The 23120-nt window shown below is 39.4% G+C and overlaps 1 pseudogene; it reads right to left on the reverse strand.

The window, feature by feature from the left end:
* Window positions 1-5913: 5913 nt before the first annotated feature.
* LOC125397600 (ubiquitin carboxyl-terminal hydrolase 1 pseudogene) lies at window positions 5914-8219 on the reverse strand (annotated as a pseudogene).
* Window positions 8220-23120: the final 14901 nt, after the last annotated feature.

Genomic DNA, 23120 nt, shown 5'->3' on the forward strand with positions numbered 1-23120 from the left:
ATCTGAAACATAAAGTAGACATAAAACGTTCACTTCACAGAATCAGATCAAAGCAATTCTTCTCTAATTTGTTTACAAAAAAATAATGCCAAGGGATGAAGGGGGAGACTTCCTTGGAATCAGAATGATTGAAAGCCTGTCTCATACCAAGATAATTATTTACTTTGGGAAGTGTCTAACACATGAGACATCCACACAAAGGGGCAGATAAACTTGTCCCCCAAGAGTCCCAGCAAAGGCAAATGGAGTGGTCACATGACAACCTTCCTTCCTCTCCCTCCTGCTTTTAGAAGCTTTCTGTGAGTGGGATTCAGGCAGTGACATATTTTCTTCCCTTCTCTTGTAAAAGGCACTTTAAGGCACTCACGGTTGTAGCTTCTGCTCAGCTTATGACACTCTTCCCACATCATGTTCTGCTGAGTTCAGGAAACAAAACAACAAACAAACAAAAATCTCAGCCAAAGTCTCTCTTGTTCCTCTCCATTTTCCGTTTTGATTCTATTTCACTGATTCCTTTTCTTGTGCTCCACTGACTTCCCAGATTCAAACTTTGCTAATTCTTACTTTTAATGTCTTCTCCAGTGTATGCAGAGGAATGGTTGAGCAAGTTGGTCCAATCCTGACTTTCAGAGTCTTTAATTCTGTAGTGGAATAGCTGACCCCTCACGTCTTTTCTGGTGTTAGCCAGGAGAGCTCTGCAGAGAGCATGCGCAGATGGGCGTGGATCAGAGAACAGGGTTTGGTCCTGGATGATGGACACCATTGCCACATGTCTCACTTCATCCTTTCCCTCCCCCTCTTACTTTGAAAAGGTCATGGTTTTAATGAGTGCCTAATTTCAATCTATCAGGCCAGTGTTCTCGAGAAACTAGAAATGGCGATATTTCTTTTCTTTTCCTTCCTTCCTTCCTTCCTTCCTTCCTTCCTTCCTTCCTTCCTTCCTTTCTTTCTTTCTTTCTTTCTTTCTTTCTTTCTTTCTTTCTTTCTTAATGTCAGCCCACAGAAATCACTCCTAACAAAACCAGCTTCAGCTTTGGCAGAGAGTATGCCATAATTAAGGTGAGGATGTGGGCTTTTGCTTAAATTGTCAAGGGAGTTTGCTTGACTTTCTTTTTCAATGGAGAGCTGAGCTGAGAGAACAATGTGGTAAGCTGTTTTAGTTCTCAATTTCTGGGGGAAAAAAGAAAAAAGCTTTTCAGGAATAATAGCGACTGGAAATTCAGGTTCACTGCAATGACAGTTTCTACCTTCTGTCTGCCATGTTTGAATTCACACACACACTGCCTGTGGACAGTGGATAAATGGATATAGAGTGCCTAGTTGTACAAAATAGTTAATATTAGCTGCACAATTTCACACTTCATAATGGCTAAAATGGTGTATTTTGTGTTATATATGTAGACATTCTCTCTCTCTCTCTTCCTCCTTCCCTCCCTCTTTCTCACTCCTCTCTCTCCAAGTATCTGATTCTGCCTCAAAGACATGGCCATTAGCAGCGAGTTATATCCTAAGGCAAGGGAGAGGGGACCTACTGACTACCAATCATAGCAGCCCCAAGTACTGTGAGTCAATGGAGAAGAGCTTGACACTGCACTCTGGGTTGCTAGTCTGAGTTTGCCTCATGCTCGACTGATACAGCTGATTTGTTCAACTTCTAGATTCTGACTTTTAAGATCCTAGGAGCGATAGAAAACTGGAATAAGTTCCTGGGTGGCTGAGACACAGCAACAAAGAAGTACTCTATTTGGTGTCTGTTATCAGACTCTGAAAACAGCGTTAAGAATTTGGCTTCTGCCACTGGCTGGAAAGCTCCTGGCTGAGATTACATAGAATCTTTGTCCTTTCTCCACAAGCTCAGACAACTGTGCTACAGTGTCCCCGTGGATTCCATCTGTGCAGTTAGCCCTGCCCCAGGCCTGGGGAACAATCAGAGAGCCTGTCTTCTGCTGACTTGGCGTTAGGTCACAGTGACTCAGCGCCACGCGCCAGCTGGTCCTCCAGAGCTGACCTTGCTCTTCTCTCTATCCTGTTTCAAATTGAGTCTTTTTGTCACCAAACTCCTATCTTCTCCTTGTTAGTTTACTTAGGGAATGTTCTCTTAAATCTCGGCCTTAGGACAAATGTTTCTCTGCCTCCAACTCAATGATTTTGATTGACAGTACTCAGTCACAGGGCATTTATAGGCCTCATTCTACTCCCCAGGCCTTCCCCATTCACAGGCTTCCTCCAAATAGTTAAGCTTCTACTATTACACACGCTTTCTTAGGATAAGGGTATAGCTTGGAAGTGCATGCATAGTGTGCTTGTCCACAACACAGTAATAATAGATAAGCACCCTTTTCTCTCTACTGGATCTCAGTGTTTGGTGCCTTCCTTGCAGACCGAACTCCTGAGGTTTTCCCCCCTTCCCATGAGCATTTCACTCCACAGATTCCTCCTGGAACCTGCAGCCAGCGGTGTAGGACCCTTGCTCAGACTTGAACCCCTCTACTGTTTTTGTTTTTGTTGATGTTGGCTTTTTTTTATTCCCTGGTCCTAGGCTCTGTCCAGATGTCTGAAAGAATGCTAGAACACCTCCTGCTTTTTGCTAAGCCCAAGAAGGAGCATGGGAAAGGCATTAACTGTTTCAAGTCTCCTTGGTGATCTGGAATTATCTGAGGCATTACAGAAAGCACTTGATGGAGGAGATTATTTTCATTATTTGTTTTTGGATGACTGTGACCCAGGGGGGCAAGGTGAATTGCCCAAGATAAATGCAGCCAATAGATGCAAGAACTGGTTTATATCATATTGACTCCAAAGTTTCTGCTGTTAATTTTTTGTCATGAAGGTCTAGACTGTTCCAATAAACAGATTTCAATATTCCTTCCATGCTCTGTCCTCACTTCATTCAGTCTGCTGTGCCAGGTGGGAATTGGAGAGCAGGTACCTCTCCTGGTTTGCATGGACTAGCATTTTCGTTGTGTATCAGTGTTGGTATAAAGTACATTTTCTTCCTCTTTCTCTCTCTCTCTTCCTCCCTCCCTCCCTCCCTCCCTCCCTCCCTCCCTCCCTCCTTCCCTTCCTTCCTTACTTCCTTCCTTCCTTTCTTCAGAGTCTCATTTTCTAATTAACACTCTCCTTGATCATCTTTTGATGTTCCTGACTCAGCCTCCTAAGTGTTGGGATTGCAGGCACGGGCTACTATGCCGAGCACTACTCATTTAATATTTTCATTTATTATAAATTCTCTCTGTGGAGGGCAAAGGTAAAAGTGAGTATTTTAGGTTGCATATTGATAGCAACTAAAATCATATCAGTACTTTAAAAAACAAGATTCCAGTGTACATTTAATCTCAGCACTTGAGAGGCAGAGGCACATGGAGCTCTGTGGGTTCAAGTCTATATGGTGAGTTCCAGGCCAGTCAGGTCTATATGGTGAGAAATTATGTCAGAATACATATCAGAACACAAGAAAGGAAAAACAAAGAAAATGAGACACAATGAAATGTCTGACAGACTAAAGAGAGTGAGGTGAAGAGCTACAATGCATAGCCATTGGCCAACAATGATTCCCATGCTTTCTGCAAATCAAACCTGTTTTGTCTTATCAGAAGAAGAAATTTAAACCAGGGTACAGTGTTAAACTCCAGCAAACACAGCACAGGAGGGTGGAGGCAGGAGGTCAGGAATTCAAGGCTATCTTCAACACGACAAATCTGAGACCTGTTTGAGATGGCCCTGCAGAGTTGCTGCTTCACAGAAGAAACTGCCAGACTTTCTGCAGGACATAGAAGAAAGTGACTGACAAACTGCCTAGATAGGTAAGAAAGCCTTTCCAATTTCCTGCTTCATAGGAAAGTCTGTCAGATACTATGAGCCTGCAGGCTGACGATGGATGCCCCAATGTTACAGAAGAATTTTGTGTGACTGTTCAGATAGCAAGATGGCTCTGTCAATTCTAAGTTTTGGAAGTTGCTTACAATGCACTTCATGCAATATTTACTAAGGTAATATTATATCCTTCTGGGGTCTTTAAAGAGTTGAAAACAGATAGTTATTATTTTCCTTAGTTATGATAAAAGATAATTAGATATGAAACTTTACACTCACAAAGATAAAATAGATATTATATTTTCTTTAATTTGACAGATACAAATAGACTAAATATTGTTACTATAATTCTTGTTTGAACCTGTTTTGTTATATGTAATTTTACTATGTTAAAGTTAAAACCTTCCTTTTTATTTAGACAGAAAAGGGGAGATGATGTGGGATCCTTTTTATTTAGACAGAAAAGGAGAGATGATGTGAATATGTTTTATTACCATTGGTTAATAAAGAAGCTACTTAGGCCTATGGCAGAGCAGAATATAACCAAGCTGGAAGAGACAAAGAGAGAGTAGGCAGAGGCAAAGAGGCACCATGTATCCACTAAAGAAGAAAGACGTTAGAACAGAAATTTACCCTGTAAGCCACAGTCTCGTGGTGATACACAGATCAATAGAAATGGGTTAATTTACGATGTAAGAGTTAGTTAATAAGAAACTAAGATAATAGGCCAAACAGTGTTATAATTAATATAGTTTCTGTGTGATTATTCAGGTCTGGGTGGCCAGAAAACGACAGAACAATCTCTTTGTTTGTGTGTGTGTGTGGTGTGTGTGTGTGTACATGCACATGCATGTACATGTGGATACATGTTTTTATGAGTATACACGTGTGTTGACTGAAGGTCAATGTTGTGTATCTTCCTCTATCACTTTTTAGTTTTTGAGCAGGGTTTGCCACCGAACACTCAACTCATCAGCTGGCTAGAACAGCCAGCCAGTAAAACACCAAGACCCAATTTTCTCTGCCTTCTGATGCTGGGTCTACTGGCAGGCATTGCAATACTCTGCTCCCTCACCCCCGTGGGAAGTCAGAAATCTGAACTCAGATCCTGTCTGTAGAACAAGCACTTCACCCACTGCACCATGTCTTCACTGCTTGCTTTATATGGTTAAAATAAAGAAATGGTCAAAGAACGATTTTACAAACTGCACTGCTTGTTTTTTGCCATGTGAAGACATATCAGTTTTCCCCACAATGCTGTAAAAGGTGCTGAATAATAACAGCAAGCTTCAAATGGAATGCACTTAACAAATGTGCCTCAGCTACTTAGTGGGTAGGTTCTAAAATTATTATTATTATTTTTGTTAAACAGCTTAACTTTTATTGACCTCCCAGTTTTTTAAAAAAAGTTAAATGTCACACCTCTAAGTTGATGTACTATATACAGATTGTGCAGAATGAATATGAAGAGATACAAATTAGTATCGATTAGATACCCAAAAGATCGATTAGAGTCATCTTCATAAATACATATGAATGTCTTATGAAGAAAGAGGGACTTCCAGGTTTTCTGAGACACTTTCCAAAGTTATAGAAGGCACAAAATATACATCATTGTGAATATACACATTCTAGACTTCGTGCTTTTGATACAGCCCAAAGATTTGGCTCCGTGACTATTATAAAGCTAAATATACTGAATGAGATTCTGTTTCTCAGGTGAAAAAGACAGACCTATAAACATCAAGTAGATAATTACCCCAAAATATAAAGAATACAAATACAAGCACTTTATTTTAAAAATCAAACACAAAAGATTGTGTAAATCCAAAAGTGTTAACTGCTTTCAAGATTCTATTTTGGATTATTTAGTACCCATACAAGTTTGTTACAGAAGCTTATGCATCACTAGTCTCTATTAAAGAAAATGATTCTAAAAAACTAATATGGTTTTCAGTATTTAAAACCTCATTATAAAAGCCTAGAGAGACCAATAATAACCAATAGTTTCAAAAGATAAACTAAAGACTCTTAGGTGTAATCAACTTTACCAATGTTTGTCCAGGTCTGTTTAATATATACATAAAGAAAATATATTCACTATAATTTCTCATAAAATAACAAGTAAGGAGTAGATGTAGGAGAGGTATAAGGGGAAAGAGAATTTAAAAAGTCCTTTCCTTCTGTAACTTTTACTTCAGTATCATCAAAAAGCAACCACTTACCCTTGTACTCCTTTAAGCGTTACAGTATGTATGAAATTTTGTTCTCAAATCCATTCATGTTAATGCCTGTTTGTCACTGGATTCCTTGTTTCTGTCAGATTTGTGGGTCCCATTAGTATCATTAGTTTCAGAACTTCTGTTTTCAGCAAATGCTGTCTGGGCAACATTACCAGGATCAGACTCTTTGTTGTACGGCTCATAACCTGCTTTGCTCTTTTGTCCTCCAAGAAGTCCAACTTCTACATTTTTTTTTGTTCAAAACCTTACTTGGCTGGATATTTCCGCAAACTCTAATTGATACTTCATCATCGTAATTTTCAGTCATTCCCCTTGCTTCCTCATTCAGTGGCTCTGACTTACCTATCTAGCACATCTGATCAACCACAAAATTCCCTTTATCTAGTTCCAGACTGTTAAGGTCAGTGACTTTAACATAAGCAGTATAGTGCCCACTGCTAACGGCAATGCCACTGAGTATCACAACAGCAAATAATCCATAGCTGTCATTAGTTGACTTTGTGCTCCATTCTTCTAGTGACAGTTTAAGAGGTGTCAATAAAGGAGTGTTGATCCGGCAAAGTCCACCACCATCACAATCAAACTCCAAGCCACTAGCAGCAAAGCACTTCAAATGGATAGTGATAACTTCAGGCATTTTATCAAATAAGAGACTTCACTCTGCTTCCGTATGATGATGGCAATTTTCACAGAAATATTTGTCTTCCCCTACAATTCTTTCCACTGAAGCAAATTGTGAAATTGCCCATCTCAAGGTCTTTATTTCTGTTTTTTGGCTCTGGAGAAATTTCAGAGCTCTCCTCAGCTTTAGAAAGCTCATCTTCTTGTACCGGGACACTGATATCCTGGAAATCATCTCTTCTTTCTGTTAAGCTTTCACATTACAAACAGCGAGTCCTTGATACTAGCTGACTAGTACAAGTTCAAAGCCAATTTGTTCTGCACCTTTGTTTATGGACCTCACACAACTGGCGGTCACAGGTGTGCCACTGCTTCCTGGGGAGTCGAGTTACCACCATTAGCTGTAAAATCACCTTCCTGTTTCCCTGGGTTCTCTACAAGATCAGACTCATTTTCTTTAGATTGTCCTTTGGATCACTGGTTTGTTGTTATTTTCCCCAGACTACAGAATTTAGAAAGAATGCTGGGTTTCTTAGTTGTAGACTTTAGCCAATTTATTTTAACTTTTGATTTCTTTTGAGAGGGTCTTACACTCTCATTTTCAGAAACACACTTGGGGATGATGGTAGGAGAAGCCTCCAATGTTTCGCCAGGAGCTTTTCTTTTTGATCTAGTTTGTCCCTGGTTCTCTTCCAATGACTGGGATTCCATGGACAACTTACCTTTCTTCTTCATGTTACCAGGCTCACTGTCACTTTTCCTTTTCCAGATTCCTCCAGATTCCTCATACTGTCAATCTCCGTGCTGTTGGCTCCTCTCATTTCCTCTTTCTGATGAGATTTTTCTTCTGCCTTTGTAGATAATTCAGGCAAACTTTTCACTTCATCTTTTTTTTCAGGAGTTGGCATGTTTCTTGAATGTTTCCCAGAATACACTGGAGCACTTCCTGTGCATCATGCTGTAGATAACCTTCATACGTAGGGTTGAGCTCCCTGAGTGTGGTAAGCAGTCGCCTTGATTGTGTAGCAGGTTCATCTGTATATTTCTCTGGATTTAAGAGAAAACCAGCCAGAAGCTGTTCAACGGAGATTATTAAGGACTGTAAACTGCATATCAGCTTGCCAAAGGATCTTCTTTGCAGTTTCCCTTATCTTTTTGATTAGAGTCATCCTTCAGAGCTTCTTTCTTCCTTGAAATAATATTAAAGAAGTATTTCACTCCAGATTTAAAACCAGGACAAAAATATAACACGCGAAGAATGCTATTCAGATAGCAAGTGTTGCTGAGATTATTCAGTCCCACAAATGATAATGAGCTCTCTCTCTTCTCACAGGTTATTGGTGAGGACTGTGCAGCAGGAACAAGCTGGTCAATCTCAGATCCTCTATATTCAGAAGATTTTCTTCATTTTCTTGAGAATCAGTGAAATCTAAAGCTCTGTTAGTTTCCTTTTTCTGAAAAAAACTTCAAAGAAAGTCTGTTTTTCTTTGATGGATTCCCTCTTGCAAGCCCATTACTTTCACTTGGTATAACACCAGGCATTTTCTTTTAAAATTGCCAGGAGTTGATGAGAAATAACTTTTTTTATATTTCCATTCAAATATTTAGACTTCCTTCCCTCCCTCCTCCCAATCCCCTCCCGTTCCCCCACACCCCCTCCTCCCTATTCCACCCTGCTTGACAGAGGGCAGGGAACCCTGCTCTGTGGGAAGTCCGAGGCACTCCCCACCCCTACATCCAGGCCTAGGGAGCTGTGCATCCATATAGACTAGGGTCCCAAAAAGCCAAAACATGCTGTAAAAACAAGTCCCAGTGCCTTTATCAAATGGCTTCTCAGTCAACCCCCATTGTCAGCCACAATCAGAGAGTCCAGTTTGATCACATGCTCATTCAGGACCGGTCCAGCTGGATTTGGTGAGCTCCCATAAGAACAAGCACACTGCCTCAGTTGGTGGACCAACCCCTCGGGGTCCTGACTTGCTTGCTCGTCATCTCCCTCCTTTTGCCTTTCAACTGGACCTTGGGAGCTCAGTTCGTTGCTCTGATGAGGGTCTCTGTCTCTATCTCCAGCCGGGCAGAGTTGGTGTGCGACAGATGAGCCCCACCTCTGTCCTGGAGAGGGTTTACAGGTGGGTGCCTCCGGCAGGGAAGTGACCATTCTCTTCGGAGCGGGAGCTGGGCCACCTCTTGGTCCTGCCTGTATTGGGCACACAACATCCCAGTTGTAGCCCGTCCCGGGAAGGCTCTGCTGAGCCGCAGGGTCCCCACTCCTCTAAAATTATCGATACCAAAGTCCTAGATATTTGGGAGGCTGCAGCAAGAGGATCACTTGAACCTAGGAGGTTGGGGTACCTGGAAAACATAGACTCTATCCCTTATAAAACAAACAAACAGAAAACATTGGTGTCTAGTTCCCCAATTATGATGGAAACATAATAAGGCCCCTGTGGTTATAAAATCTAATAAACGTTTGAGACATACATTCTGGGAGAGGACACTGCTATAAAACTTGGGTATTGAATATTCCCTGTGCTAGTTAGGTGGGGTTTTTTGTTTGTTTGTTTGTTTTTAACTTGACACAAGCAAGGGTCATTTACAAAGAGGAACCCCCAACTGAGGAATGAAGCATTTGATGGAGGAGCACCCAGCCTACCGTACACAATGCCACCCCTGGGAAAGGGGTTCTGGTTGTATGAAAAAGCAGGCTGAACAAACCAAGGCAGTAATTGCATAGCGCTTCTCCGTGGCCACTGCTTCAGTCCCTGCTTCCAAGTGTCTGACTTTTCTTCATGATGGACCACAACTATAAACTGAAATAAACCTTTTCATCCCAAGTTGTTTTTGAGGTAGCTATTATCACAGCAATAGAGGACAAACTAAGGCAACAAAGCTTTTGGGAATTGGCAGCATCTTTGCAAGTAGAGTGTTCTTTTTAGAGAACACTCAGTAGAGTGTTCTTAGGTCAGTGGAGGTGTACCCCTGAAGCGTAATGTGGGACCCCGGTATAGTCCTGCCCCTCTCTTGTGCTGTTTTCTCGCTCATGAGGTGAGTGGTTTACTCTGAACCCTCCCTCATGATGTGTTTGTGGTCATCAAAATCCCCAAACATTGGAATCGGTCCATTTTGAACCAGAACCTCCAACACTGTGAGCAAAAATAAAAACATTTTCTTTTTAAATTAACTGACTTGGGTGGTTAGTTTTAGAGATGGTATTTTGAATGAGACAGAGAGTTTGACCAACAGAGTGGAGATCTGTTTAGACAGCCGAAGTTCCACAGCACTGAGGGGCAATGGCAGTAACAGGAAATAAGTCTTCCCAGAAGAGCTCGAAGGCATTGCCAAAGCTCTTGCTCTGCCTGTCATGATCTTGGGTCTTTGTTTTGGGGACCAGTACTTGAGGTCAATATGCTTTTTCATTTTTACTCTTTAATATTTGTTTGCAATTAAAATCTTTAGTAAGTGAAGAAAATTCTTAGTAGCTTTTCTGCTTTCATACATTCTTGGCTCATGCCCAGCCCTCCATCACCTTCTCTTGAAAATAAAGCTCACTTGGGAGTCTGAGAAGCAAACACTCAGTCAGGGATGGAGGTCACAGGCCATGTTTTTATCACAGTAAAATGCCTGCTACTTACACAGCCAACTATGTGTACCAGCCAGTTTCCCACAAAAGTAACAAAATATCAGATACAATTAGCTTATGAAGAAAACAGACTTATTTTGGCTTACAGGTTTGGAAGGTTCAACCTGTGATTGGCCCCACTGCTTGGAGCCTGTGGTGAGGCAGCATATCCCTGTGGGAGTCATGAAACGGAAATTGCTTATATTGTTTACTAGGGGCAAAGGGAAAGAGGAAGAGGATGGAGTTTCATAGTCCTCTGAGGAACATGGCCCCAGGAACTTAAGGACAAGCAAGCCTTTAACACTTTGGGGTCTTGGGAAAACACCAACCAAAGTATAGCTCTGTGTAAGTGTTTGGGATCATTTCCAATTCACACCCTAACCTACGTAGGGAGCTGCTACCTCAGAGGGCAGCTAGCCTGAAGAAAAAATGCTGATAGCATAAGTAAACTTTTAAATATTTTTCCATAGAGAAAAGAGAATATTGAGGCCCTTGATGATAATTATGTGCCCAATCATATTGATGGCTGTTAAAGGAGTCAAATTTCGGTCCCAAAATAATTTGATCAATTTTGGTTTTAATTAAAAATTTTTATGACGATGATTTGTGCATGTATAGTGTGTAATATTTATTTTTACATATAAAGGTATTTATTATCCTGTGTATCTATTATACCTTTATCTCATATTATTGTGTTGATAGTAGGTATTGGCTATTTATGATACGTATCCCAGCCACCTCAGTAGCAGTTCCAGTTGCTTCAGATACGAGAAATTATAGAGAAATTTTTCAAGCATAGAATAATACAGGAGGGAGAACAACAGTGAGCCCTAGACTTGGGGGAGAGAATGGGTAGAGCGAGCAAAGGGACATAAGGATCTTCAGGTGGAATGGACATGTTACCTGAGATGAGGTGGTCTTGGATTCTAAGAATCTGGGGAATCAGTTTAGAGCTGAGAGTGTAGGTGGCAAGGTGGACAAGTTGCTTGGGATAGACTGGAGCTCAGTGTAGCAGATTTGGTTAGTCTAGTTTAGCAGTTCTGGAGAGGAGACAATATTCTTATCTGGCCATTCAGAAGGAGGCCATAGTGTGCTCCTGACTGGGCAGTCCTTCAAGGTGCTATGCGCTTTTTCATTTTCCAGCCACTCAGACCCAAATAATTACACAAAACTATATTAATTACAACTCTGTTTGGCTGATGGGTCAGGCATATTTCTATCTAGTTCTCAGATCTTAAATTAACCCATTTCTATTAATCTGTGTAGCACCACAAAGCTGTGATTTACCAGCAAGGTTCTGGTGTTTTTCTCCTTTGGCAGCTACATAGCCTCTGCTTGACTCCACCTTCTTTCCTATGTCTCTGCTTGGATTTCCCACATTGCTGTATTCTGCCCTTCCATGGATCAAAGCAACTTCTTTATTTTGTTTTTTATCTTTAGAAGTAGTTTAATTTTTTCTTAAAAAAAAACGCACTTTTACATTATTGTATAAACCTGTAATCTGAGAGGTTGCGGCAGGAAAATCGGGAGTTGGATGTCAGCTTGAGCTACAAAGGGATACCTGGATAGTGAGATACCATTTCAAAAACCTAAAAAATATATGAATTAATTACAACAAAACAAAAAGCAAATGATGGGGGAAGCTTTGTTAACCAATCATCTTTAAGAGGTGGAATCAAGGATGAGGCATGCACAATATATAGAGCTGACTTTGAAGTTGGAAAATGGCTCTGTGCTTCTCTAAATTCAAGCTCATTGTTAAAAGAAACATTCAGAGTTTCTGTCTCATATTGGGAGCCGTTTGATATCAGACAGAAAAAAAGACTTTAAAAAAATTTACTTTTTCTATGTCTATTTTGTCTATATCGTATTCTTTATTAAATGTATATCTCTATGAATAATGATTAAGTTTCCACAATGAGCAATAGATTTTCCTACAGTAATCCTTAAAGTTTCCAGAAAATAGATGGGGCCCCACAACAACAACTCCACCTGGTTGAGATGACATCATGATGCTGACAGCACTGCTATAACACTGCTTTTTGGGTACCAGCTGCTAAATGGCGCATCTTCTCGTGACATTCTGGCCAGAACTCCAAATAAGAACTTTGGAAGAAACCCTATCGACTGCTTGGAAATCATTTGCAACTATACTAGACAGTAATCTTGAAACTTAACCATCACTTTACTTTTGCAGAATCCCATAAAAAGAACATCATCCCCATGACAGTGGGAAGCAATTCTAGAGCATGGCGCCTCCCTCCCAAAAAAGTTTGTCCTCAGAGTTGGGAACACCAGTTAAGGGTTGTTGATTATTGCTTGTATAATGTAGAGAGTTGGGGTGGAAACTATGTAGGTTCAAAAAAAGGGGTAATAATAGTGGGCAATAGAGTGAATACTTATGAGCTATTATTTATGGATAATTTGCATTGGCATAGTTTTTTGTATATTGATACAAGTTCAAATTGTATTTGTTATTTCTCTTTACAATATTTATACACCTATGCAAAGTTATTCTGTAAAATTGTATATATGCTTGTTTCTACCTCTGTTTAGGACATCTTGTATATTGATACATCTTTTAGGATATAGTTCATATTGCAATATATATTATTCTTACCTCTGAACAAGATACTTATACATTGTTTACATTTTGAGGTCATTGTCCTCATTTGCTGCACATTTGTTTACAGATTATTTAATATACTGACACAACTTAGTATTTAAGTTACAAGGGATATAGGTCAATAGTTGTTCATGTTTGTTATACATGTAATAAGATTGATTAAGTTCTTTAGATACATAGAGAATGTATTCTGCATAGCTAGGTAATCTTCAACCACTTCAAGGATCTGCAGAACATGGCATTTAAATAATTTAAATAACTTAGGGTTCTGTTGACATGAGACATAATTGCTTCTTACAGCACCAATCTATTCCTGAGAGAATGTTGAGCACCAAAGACACTCTACTTGGAGTTTGTTTTCTTCTTGGCATAATTGGCCTTTTGGCAAAGAACTGCTCATGCCTCAACCACTGACAAAGTACATGGTATCTGGACATAAGAACATAAGAAAAAAGACTGTCAAATCTTGCCAAGACACACTAAGATGGTTTTGAAAAATTTCCTGCCTCTGAAAATGGTCTGTCAGTTATGCTAGGCCTTAGCCAAAGTTGTTTGCTTCAACATTTCAAATGAGACTTTGGGTGATTGCTCAGGTAACCAATTGTCTCTGTCATATTCTACTTACTTTGGAAGCTGCTTGATTGCCCTTCCTGCCTACTCAAGTGATATTATCTCCCTTCTCAGGCCTACGGTGGGGTTAACGATTAGATAGTCATAGTTATCTTCCTCTTATGGTTTAGCTGAGACTCTTTGAAATAAAATGTTTGTAAAAACATTTGTCTTGTGCTCCTTGCTTAATATTATTTATATTGGTTGTAACTTTATACTTGATATTTGTTCTTATTGTATATAGTTGTACTGAGTTTTGATCGCTCTTGTTTAGACAAAAGGGGGAGACAATGGGGGAAGCTTTGTTAACCAATTATCTTTAAGAGGTGGATCTAAGGATGAGTGGTGGCTTTTCTGGGACACAGGGAGAAAAACGTGTGCACGGACCAGGTGCTCGCTCTCTGTGTGGTTCCACCACAGCCAAGCAGAGCCTGGACTTTCCACTCCTGTGAAATGAGTTTCCCCTTATAATAAATAAAAATATAACTATTTATCCTTTAAGCTAGCCTGGTTATTTCACAAATAAAGTTAGCTTCTACAAGCAAATAAACAAAAATCCATACATATGGTTAAAGGCTGGTACTCTAACTCTGGCATAGCATTTGCCTAACATGAAAAAGGCTGTGTGGGTTGTTGTACATATGGGTTCAATTAGTTACACCAAAAAATAATCATACTTTAATTTTTTATGAGAGTGATCATGAAGTTTATTTTTAAGCAATTTATTTTGAAATACTATAGACATAAAAAGTTACAATAAGTATTTGCAAAGCAATTGCTTTATTAACCAATGATAATAAAACATATTCACAGCATACAGAGGAGAATCCCACCTAAAATCCCCCTTTTGGCTAAATAAAAAGAAAGGTTTTAACTTTGACATACTAAAATTACATATAACAAAACAGGTATCAAGCAAGAATTACAATTACAATATTTGTTTGTGAGTCTAAAATTTCATATCTAGTTTGTCTTTTATCATAGCTAAGGAATATTGTAACTGTCTTCAACTTCATCAAAGACCCCAGAAAGATATAATATCACCTAAGTAAACAGATAGTGTATTGTAAGCAAATTCTAAAACTTTAGAATTGACAGAGATATCTCACTGCCTGGACAGTCACCTGAAGTTCTTCTGTAACATTGGGGGTTCCATCTTCAGCCACCAGGTCCATAGTATCTGGCAGACTTTTCCATAAAGCAAGAAATTTGAAAGACTCATTTGCCTCTACTGGAAGTTTGTCAGATACTTCTTTCTGTGTCCTGCAGAATGTCTGGCAGATTCTTTCATGAAGTAGGAACCCTGAAGGACGGCCTCACCTTCTTTAGGCAAGTTCAACAGTCATTTTTCTGTTTATATGTCCAGTTTCTGTCCTACATGTCCAGTTTATACAGCATACCATCAAGTAGTCTAGGCAAGGCCAGTTTCTTGCTCAAATGAGTAGCCTTGTAACACTGAAGGCAAATTCCATAGCAAGTTTCTTCAATGACCATCAACCTCTCTGAAGCAATTGGTACTGCAAAAGCAGACATGTCTAACTTTTGAGAGAGGTCTAAACTCTTAAAACATTTTAAATGCCATATTCTGTAGGTCTTTGAAGGGTTTGAAGAATACACATCTATTTGAAATATATCTCTGTACATCTAGAAAAGTTAACTAACATGACTATAGTTTTACTATTATAGATTACTGTCTATTAATCTGTAATTTTAATGATACATTACATTTTTAAATGAATGGTATAATACCTTAAACAAGAGTGTATGTATGTATATATATATATATATATATATATATATGAAAATTGACCTTTTTTGTGCTATATGGTATTGGATAGACTTAGTCAAGAGTATGATTGACTTGGAATTATGGAACAAGCTGTGTATACGTGGGGGCATTCAGGCTGGTATTGTAATTCAGCACGCGGACTCTGTTCTTATGGAAAATATGACAAGATCTGGGAAAGGATTCAAGCTGGGGTAGCATATCCTGGTGGAATTCAGGCTGTGAGACTCCAAAGAGATACAAACTATGGAGCCACAAGAGCTGTGGACTGTGCATAGTTTTCTAGTGTTACATAATAAATGGTCATACATTTATTTAGTGTCTTAAAAGCAATTCTCCTGGGTTAGTTTATGGTGTATGGTTGAACTACAGAGTTTAAATGCAGTCAAGCTAGAGGATGACCCTTTCTGGGGCTTGGGACTCTCTTGCAAGCTCACAGGATTTCTAGAAGAATTCAGTCCCTATCTTTCTGGCTAGCTGTTGGTCAGGGCCAATGACCAACAAGGCACCCATGTGTCCTTATGTCCTTGTTCCTTCCTCTCGGGGACTGATTTCTCCCACTTGTCTGCTTCTGCATTCTAGATTCAGACCAGAAGTCAGTATGGAAAAATGAGTAAGCAGCCATAGGCAAACAAAGAGCAAGTAGAGGCAAACCCTGAAGTCAGATAAAGAAACAGTACAGTAGGCACAGATGTATTGGTAAAAGTTGGAATACTTTGTTGTGAAGCTTAGTTTTCAATTAACTCAGTGAATTTGTTGCTTGCCTTCTGAAATGGAGTGTTGCCATTGAGGTTGGTCCTGGACAGGAAACTAGGGGTCCTGAATTACAAATGCAGAGATTTGGGTTGCTGCATGTGCTTTACTTTGGTATGGATAATGTCTCATCCTTATAACATCTCGTTCAGTAAATAGAAAACTGGAGCAGATGAAAAGCATTTCTACCACTTTACAATATTTGCAGAATTCGACAATGCAATAATTTTATTGAATATGTCTATCAGCCAGATACTGACAATAGCAACTTATTTTCAGCAATGTAATTGGTTCTAGTTGCATGAAATTTCGTAGGATGCTAAATCATTTAAGTAACAGCATCATTTTAGCAATCAACAATGTTTTCTGCTTGCTTATGAATATTTCCACTCACAGAAAATTTTGCTACTAAAGAGAACCTACTGGGAACAGACCAAAGTACTTAGTTATATCAAGAGTCTTATTGATTAAATTTGTTTGAAAAAATTCCAGAAAAAATGCTATAGAATGCTGTCCAAACTGCCACTCGAAAATCTTTCCCCCGAAAGTGAATTCTAAGATAACCTGAAATCTAAATAGAGAGATGTTGATAGATCCACTTTATTTCTTTCAGAAAGTTTCTTAGAAAACAATCCATTAACCACCAACGCAGGACACATTCCCTCCTACAGGTGAAAACCTATACCTTACCTGCTATGTCTGCCCTGTTTCAAGCAACAGTATGTAGTGAATGTGTGTGTAATGGGCACGAAAAATGCTGTTCTTTGTAGTCACACTTATCTAATTTCGCCTCCTTAATAGCACTGGAGGTGTAACTCGTTAGAGTGTTTGCCCCAGCATGCACGAAGCTCTGCATTCCATCTCCAGTAGCAATGGCAGAAACCATCTGCACTGGTCTACCTGGTAGAAAGAGGTGGAGCCAGAAGATCTAGTCATTCTTGGCTACACACAAAGGTCAAGGCTAGTAAAATCTATATGAGAATCTCTTTCAAAAAGAAACCCTCCAAAAATCCTAAAACATTGCAATAGATTTCCTATTCAGAAACTAAATACTTAGTACTTCTGCTGAGAGCAGTGGTTCTCAACTTGTCCAATGCTACGACCCTTTAATACAGTTTCTCATGCTGTGGTGACTCCCAACCATGAAATTATTTTTGTTGCTACTTCATAACTGTAATTTCACTACTGTTATGAATCACAATATAAATACTTTTGGAAATAGAGATTTACCAAAGAGGACAAAACCCATAGGTTGAGAACTGCTGGTTTAGACCCAATAATTCTAAATTTTCCTTAGGTCCCCATAAGATTATCAGCACCCCCAATCAGCAGGAAGTAGCCTAGAAAACTATGCCCACATTGCCAAAAAATAGATTATGGATGCTTTTCGTTTAGAGTGTTGACTACAAGTTGTTGTGGATAATGGTCAAGAAAACAGCTAAACAAAGGAGATCAGATTCTGAGTTTTTGTTTTGAAAAAAAAATGCTGTGGGACAATTGTCTTATACCCTGTAAAGATTTGTCACTTGTATTGTTTTAATAAAATGCTGACTGGCCAGTAGACTGGTAGGAAGGATAGGCAGGGTGACAAGAACAGAAGAACTCTGGGAAGAGGAAAGGCTCAGTCTGCAGTCATCACCCAGACATAGAGGAAGCAAGATGAGAATGCCTCACTGATAAAAGGTACCAAGTCACGTAGCTAACACAGACAAGAATCATGAGTTAATGTAAGATGTAAGAATTAGTTAATAATAAAGCCTGAGCTATTAGGTCAACTAGCTTATAATTAATGTAGGCCTCTGTGTGTTTCTTTGGGGCTGAATGCTGTGGAATCAGGTGGGACAGAAACCTTTGTCAACAGGGAGGTATTTAGTCTTACAGCAACTTGATAAGCCATGTTTTGCTGAATCCATGTGAGATCTGCACTTTCCTGAACAGAAATAGAGGAGTGGATTGCAGGTGGTGGGAACACATAGAACTGAGGAAAAGGGACTGAGATGAGAGGAGGAACACTGCACCCAGAATGGAAAATGAATGAATGAATGAATGAATGAATAGTGTGTAGACAAACAATACATTATATTGTACAAGATTCTGGTAAACTCCTAAAGGCTGCCTACAACACAGCAGCTCTGTGTTGTCTGGAATTAAAGACTCAGAAACTAACATTGGACCAATGAGCTCAATCATTTCTACAGCACACACTGGAGAAGACATTAAAATTAAAATTAGCAATGTCCAAATTTGGGGAGTCAGTGGAGCATGAGAAAAGAAATCAGAGAAATAGAATCAAAACGGAAAATGGAGAGGAACAAGAGAGACGTTGGCTGAGATTTTTGTTTGTTTGTTGTTTTGTTTCCTGAACTCAGCAGAACCTGATGTGGGAAGAGTGTCATAAGCTGAGCAGAAGCTACAACCGTGAGTGCCTTAAAGTGCCTTTTATAAGAGAAGGGAAGAAAATATGTCACTGCCTGAATCCCACTCACAGAAAGCTTCTAAAAGCAGGAGGGAGAGGAAGGAAGGTTGTCATGTGACCACTCCATTTGCCTTTGCTGGGACTCTTGGGGGACAAGTTTATCTGCCCCTTTGTGTGGATGTCTCATGTGTTAGACACTTCCCAAAGTAAATAATTATCTTGGTATGAGACAGGCTTTCAATCATTCTGATTCCAAGGAAGTCTCCCCTTCACCCCTTGGCATTATTTTTTTGTAAACAAATTAGAGAAGAATTGCTTTGATCTGATTCTGTGAAGTGAACATTTTATGTCTACTTTATGTTGCAGGACTTCAGAAAGAACAAATAAAACAAAGCATTGCTCCGGCTGTGTCAGAGGGTTTGAGCCTGCATAGTGTTTGAATTCTGGATTCAGCCTTAAGCAAGGCTTTCTTCTCTCCATCCCCTCCTCCACTTTTAGAGACTTATACATAGAGTACTTCTTGTTCATGCACAGCTAGTCTTTAACAAACACAATTTTCACCAATAAAAAAGATCACAGACTTGTGGTCAGAAAGGGAATTAAAACGACAGATGGCTTTGTTCTCTGGTTTCAGACACCACACACATGTGCATGAACCAATCTCCTTTCATAAAATGGAAAGAAAAATACCTAATTAAAACCCATGTGTCAGAGCCACTTCTACCTGAGCTGATCCACTTTGTCAGGCATTAAGAGTCTTCATGCTGAGATTGGCCACAGTGGCCTTCACCTGCCATAGAACTCAGTTCAGATTCCCGTTGTAAAGCACGAGCACTACAGCCGTCCACACCTATTTTGCTGTGATCTCCTGGGCGGAATTTGTCATCGAGCCCTTTTGGACAGCAGCTGTCAGGTGTTGTTGTAGGTGTTGTGAGAGATGGGAGACTATTTAGAGCACAGGGCCTCACTTCAAGGAGCTCCTTTCTAGGGGAAGGCAGCTCCACACACTTAACTGTAATAAGACATTAGTGTTCCACCCGGACTTCATCAGATGGCTCTTCCCTGAGCTAGGATGAAGAGAGAAGATGAAATGAAATGCCACTTTGAGAACACTGATGAAGAAGATGGGAAATTTGACACTGTGTAGAATTAATAATGTTTATTAACAGATGACCTTTTCTTCTCTAATCAATTCAAGCTCTCTAAGCACACCCTTGCATTACACTACATACCTTCTTCAGATCAAAAAGAAAACAAAACAAAAACAAACAAAAAATGTTTGATATGCTGGGTGGTAGTGGTGCACACCTTTAATCACTGTATGAAGTAGGCAGAGGCAGGTCCATCTCTGTGAGTCTGAGGCCAGCCTGCCCTACAAGAGGTAGTTTCAGGACAGCTAGGACTGTTATACAGAGAAACCCTGTCTCAAAACAACAACAACAACAAACACTTTCTGACTGACTGATTGTGGAGCTAAATTCAGTGTTGAAAAGAAACATAACTCTTGTGGCATGATCCCCTGCTTATTACCTAGTACTTAGGGAAGAAGACAAAGTATAATAGTATTTGCTACCCAATTCTCAAAAATTTATAGGGATAGGAATTGAAAGAATTTTGAGCTACATGGAAAAATAAGCCTTCTCTGTGGCACTGATTTTCTCCTTCTTCCTCTTCCCTCCATTTCCTGTCTTCTGAAAGAAAGTTCAGCCCAGACTACAGGTTGGTCCCCACCTCACAAGACCTGGATGAATTCTATGTCTTTCCCACTTCAAAGACCCTGAGTAGGAGTGGATCTTTCTACTTCAATCAATTTAACTGAGCAAATATTCTCTTACAGACAGTCTTGGATTTTATTTAATTCCGGATGTAGTCAACTTAACAACCAAAATAGCCATGTTTGTTAGAAGGCAGGCAATAAAAAGGAACACTTTTTCTAAATCTAATAAATCTATTTGGGCATCTTTCCATCCCTGTAAATGGCCTCAAAACTTACATATTGAGGTAACTCACAATGTTTCATCACAACTCTACAACTGAGCACAAATTGAATCTGCAAATGTTTTCAAAATCTACAGTAATAGAGAATACTTCCCCCCCTGCCCCCGCTGCTCTCTTTCACTGTCCAGGATATTCTTTGAACAAAGTTTCCTTTGAGCAGGACCGAGCAGCCTACATCTGCAATCCAACACTTGAGAGGCTGAAACAAGAGTACTGTGAATTTCAGACAAACAAATCTAGGCTACAAAGAAAGACTCAATCTCAGAAAACATGAGAAACATGGTAAATTATTGGTCCTGAGTTTAAACAATTTCTTTATATTGACTCTTCAGAATGATCCAAGTTCCTTGAAAGCAAAGCACAGGTATGCCCTTATTTCACTAATAAATATTGCATACCCATTGTTTAAAAGATTAACTCTGAGATTCATTCATTAAAAAATAAAAGACAAGAATGGATATAAGATGAAAGATATGTTGCAGACACCATTTTGAACATAGTTTCCAAAATTAGTTTGGTATGAAAGGGTCTGTTCCTTGAAAGACATGACAGTTTGATAATACAGCTTCTAAAAGGTATTGTTAGAACTCACCTCACAAGGGCATGGCTGCTGAATAGACAAAGATCTCTGTGTGAAAATGTGTCAGCCTCAGACGTTATCTTCACAGGATTCCTTTCAAAGGACTGTACTGGTTTAGACATTTGTTTCACTCTGTACCTGCCTCAGTCCTCCACACTCTCGTCTTGTCAGGGCAAAGGTCAAAACTCCATTTATTACAGTTGAATCAGGGAGTTCAGACCCTGAAGACAAAACTGTGAATAAGAGGTGAAACAGTACGTCTTTAAAACAGATCTTGTAAGTAACACAAAATTTTGCTCCTTCACTTATAAAGAGGTTTTTGAGGCTAGGCTATAGAAGCCAGAGGATTAATCTGTGTGAATCCAGAATAAGTGTTAAATCATAATAGATACATAAATAGAGAAAATCCTTGTAGCTTGACATTAAAAGCAAATGCTGTATATAAAATTTTTCATCCCAAAATCACGGTAAGGAAAATCTTTTTATTACTGATTTTACTCCACCAACTTATCTCACAGATAAACTGTGCTCCCAGAACTATTTTGTACGTATTCCTGTAGTGAAGTAGTTTAAGATTGGGTGTGACAAGTGTTCTGAAGAGTTTTGAAAGCAAAACAAAAATCAGAAATCATAAAATGTGTTCTAACCATTTTTATACCATTATCACCCCCACAATCAGGCAATTTCATATTCCTTGGAATATTGCTCCACACCAAACTCCTCAGAAATTCAACTTAAAACATCTGAAGCATCCAGGAAATTCCCACTGTAAAATTAATCAAAAGACAGAAAAGAAAGCTTTGGAAAAAACCACAAGGCTCACGTGGATCTACTTTTAGGAATGCCAAGAAGGAAAGACAATCAGAGCAACGACATTAATATCCACTTTGCAAATGTATCTTTCTCCTCCCTCCTTCCATGACTACGCCTTCAACAAGTAGAATAAAACCTGTAGGATTCAGAGGACAACCACAAAATTACCATCTTGGATGAATGTTTCCACATATGCCTTTTAACTTCTCATTCTGTCCCAGTGGGTTTCATTTCAAATGAAAATCCATCAGACTTCAATAAATCATCCTCCACCAACAGTAGCACTAAACCTGTATAAGTTCTGTCATTTATTTATCAGAACATCTTGATTACGTGTGTTCAAGACCAGAGATACCATCTGTGTGTGTATTAGCATATCTGCTAGGAACACACTTCTACGGAACAGCTGCAATGGTACAGGCTCACACACAATTCCCTCACACACAGGTCAGGTGAATGGGCACACTGATTCCAGCATCCCATGAGATGGGTGTCAATAACAGTGTGGCCAGCAATACTCGAGTATTTTAAATAATCAAAGAAGGGGCCAATTTCAAGCAGTATAAAATACCCAAGCTCCTTGTTCCTCACTTTTTAGTACTGGCCTGATCATGTTAGATTAATAATAAACCAGAATTTGCCTTTGGCAAATGATAAAGATTCACAGGATGCTTGTAACTTATTGAGAGGATAGAAAAGATCCTTGTAGTGGTTTCAAACTGGTCACAGAGACAAGGGTAAACCATTGAGAGTATGCACAAATAGTTCTTCTGTAATGGTATTTAACACTTAATGTACCGAAAGCAAACTGATGTCAACACATGTGGTTATTTCCTCCTTGTTGGACAGAAAGCTGAGAGGTGAACTGTCCACAGCACACACAGCTAGCTGTCCTCGTTTCTGTCTTAGACACATCCTAACTTCCAGGCTTCATGGAACATCTCTTTGGTGACTATAAGGCTGAGTATTTCATCCTTGGTGATACTGAAAGGCTGTAACATTGTCTTAGCACCGAAGACGAAAATCACCATAAAGGAGGACAGTTGTGTGCCTTCTTCAGTAAGAGTGATGAGGAACAAAAGCTCTGGGTACTGTTTGCTTTCGGCTTTCTTGATGTGCCCAGCTTTTCCTTTTAAACTTGTTTTATCAACAACTTGTTTTATGACAAAAACCCTCAAAAGTGGTCCTATCCCCTTATGCCAACACCTGAGGGTCAGGTTAAAGAGTTGATACATTTCGAATA

Source organism: Myodes glareolus, chromosome 12 (genome assembly GCF_982192425.1).
Source record: "Myodes glareolus chromosome 12, mMyoGla1.1, whole genome shotgun sequence".
Lineage (NCBI taxonomy): Eukaryota > Metazoa > Chordata > Mammalia > Rodentia > Cricetidae > Myodes > Myodes glareolus.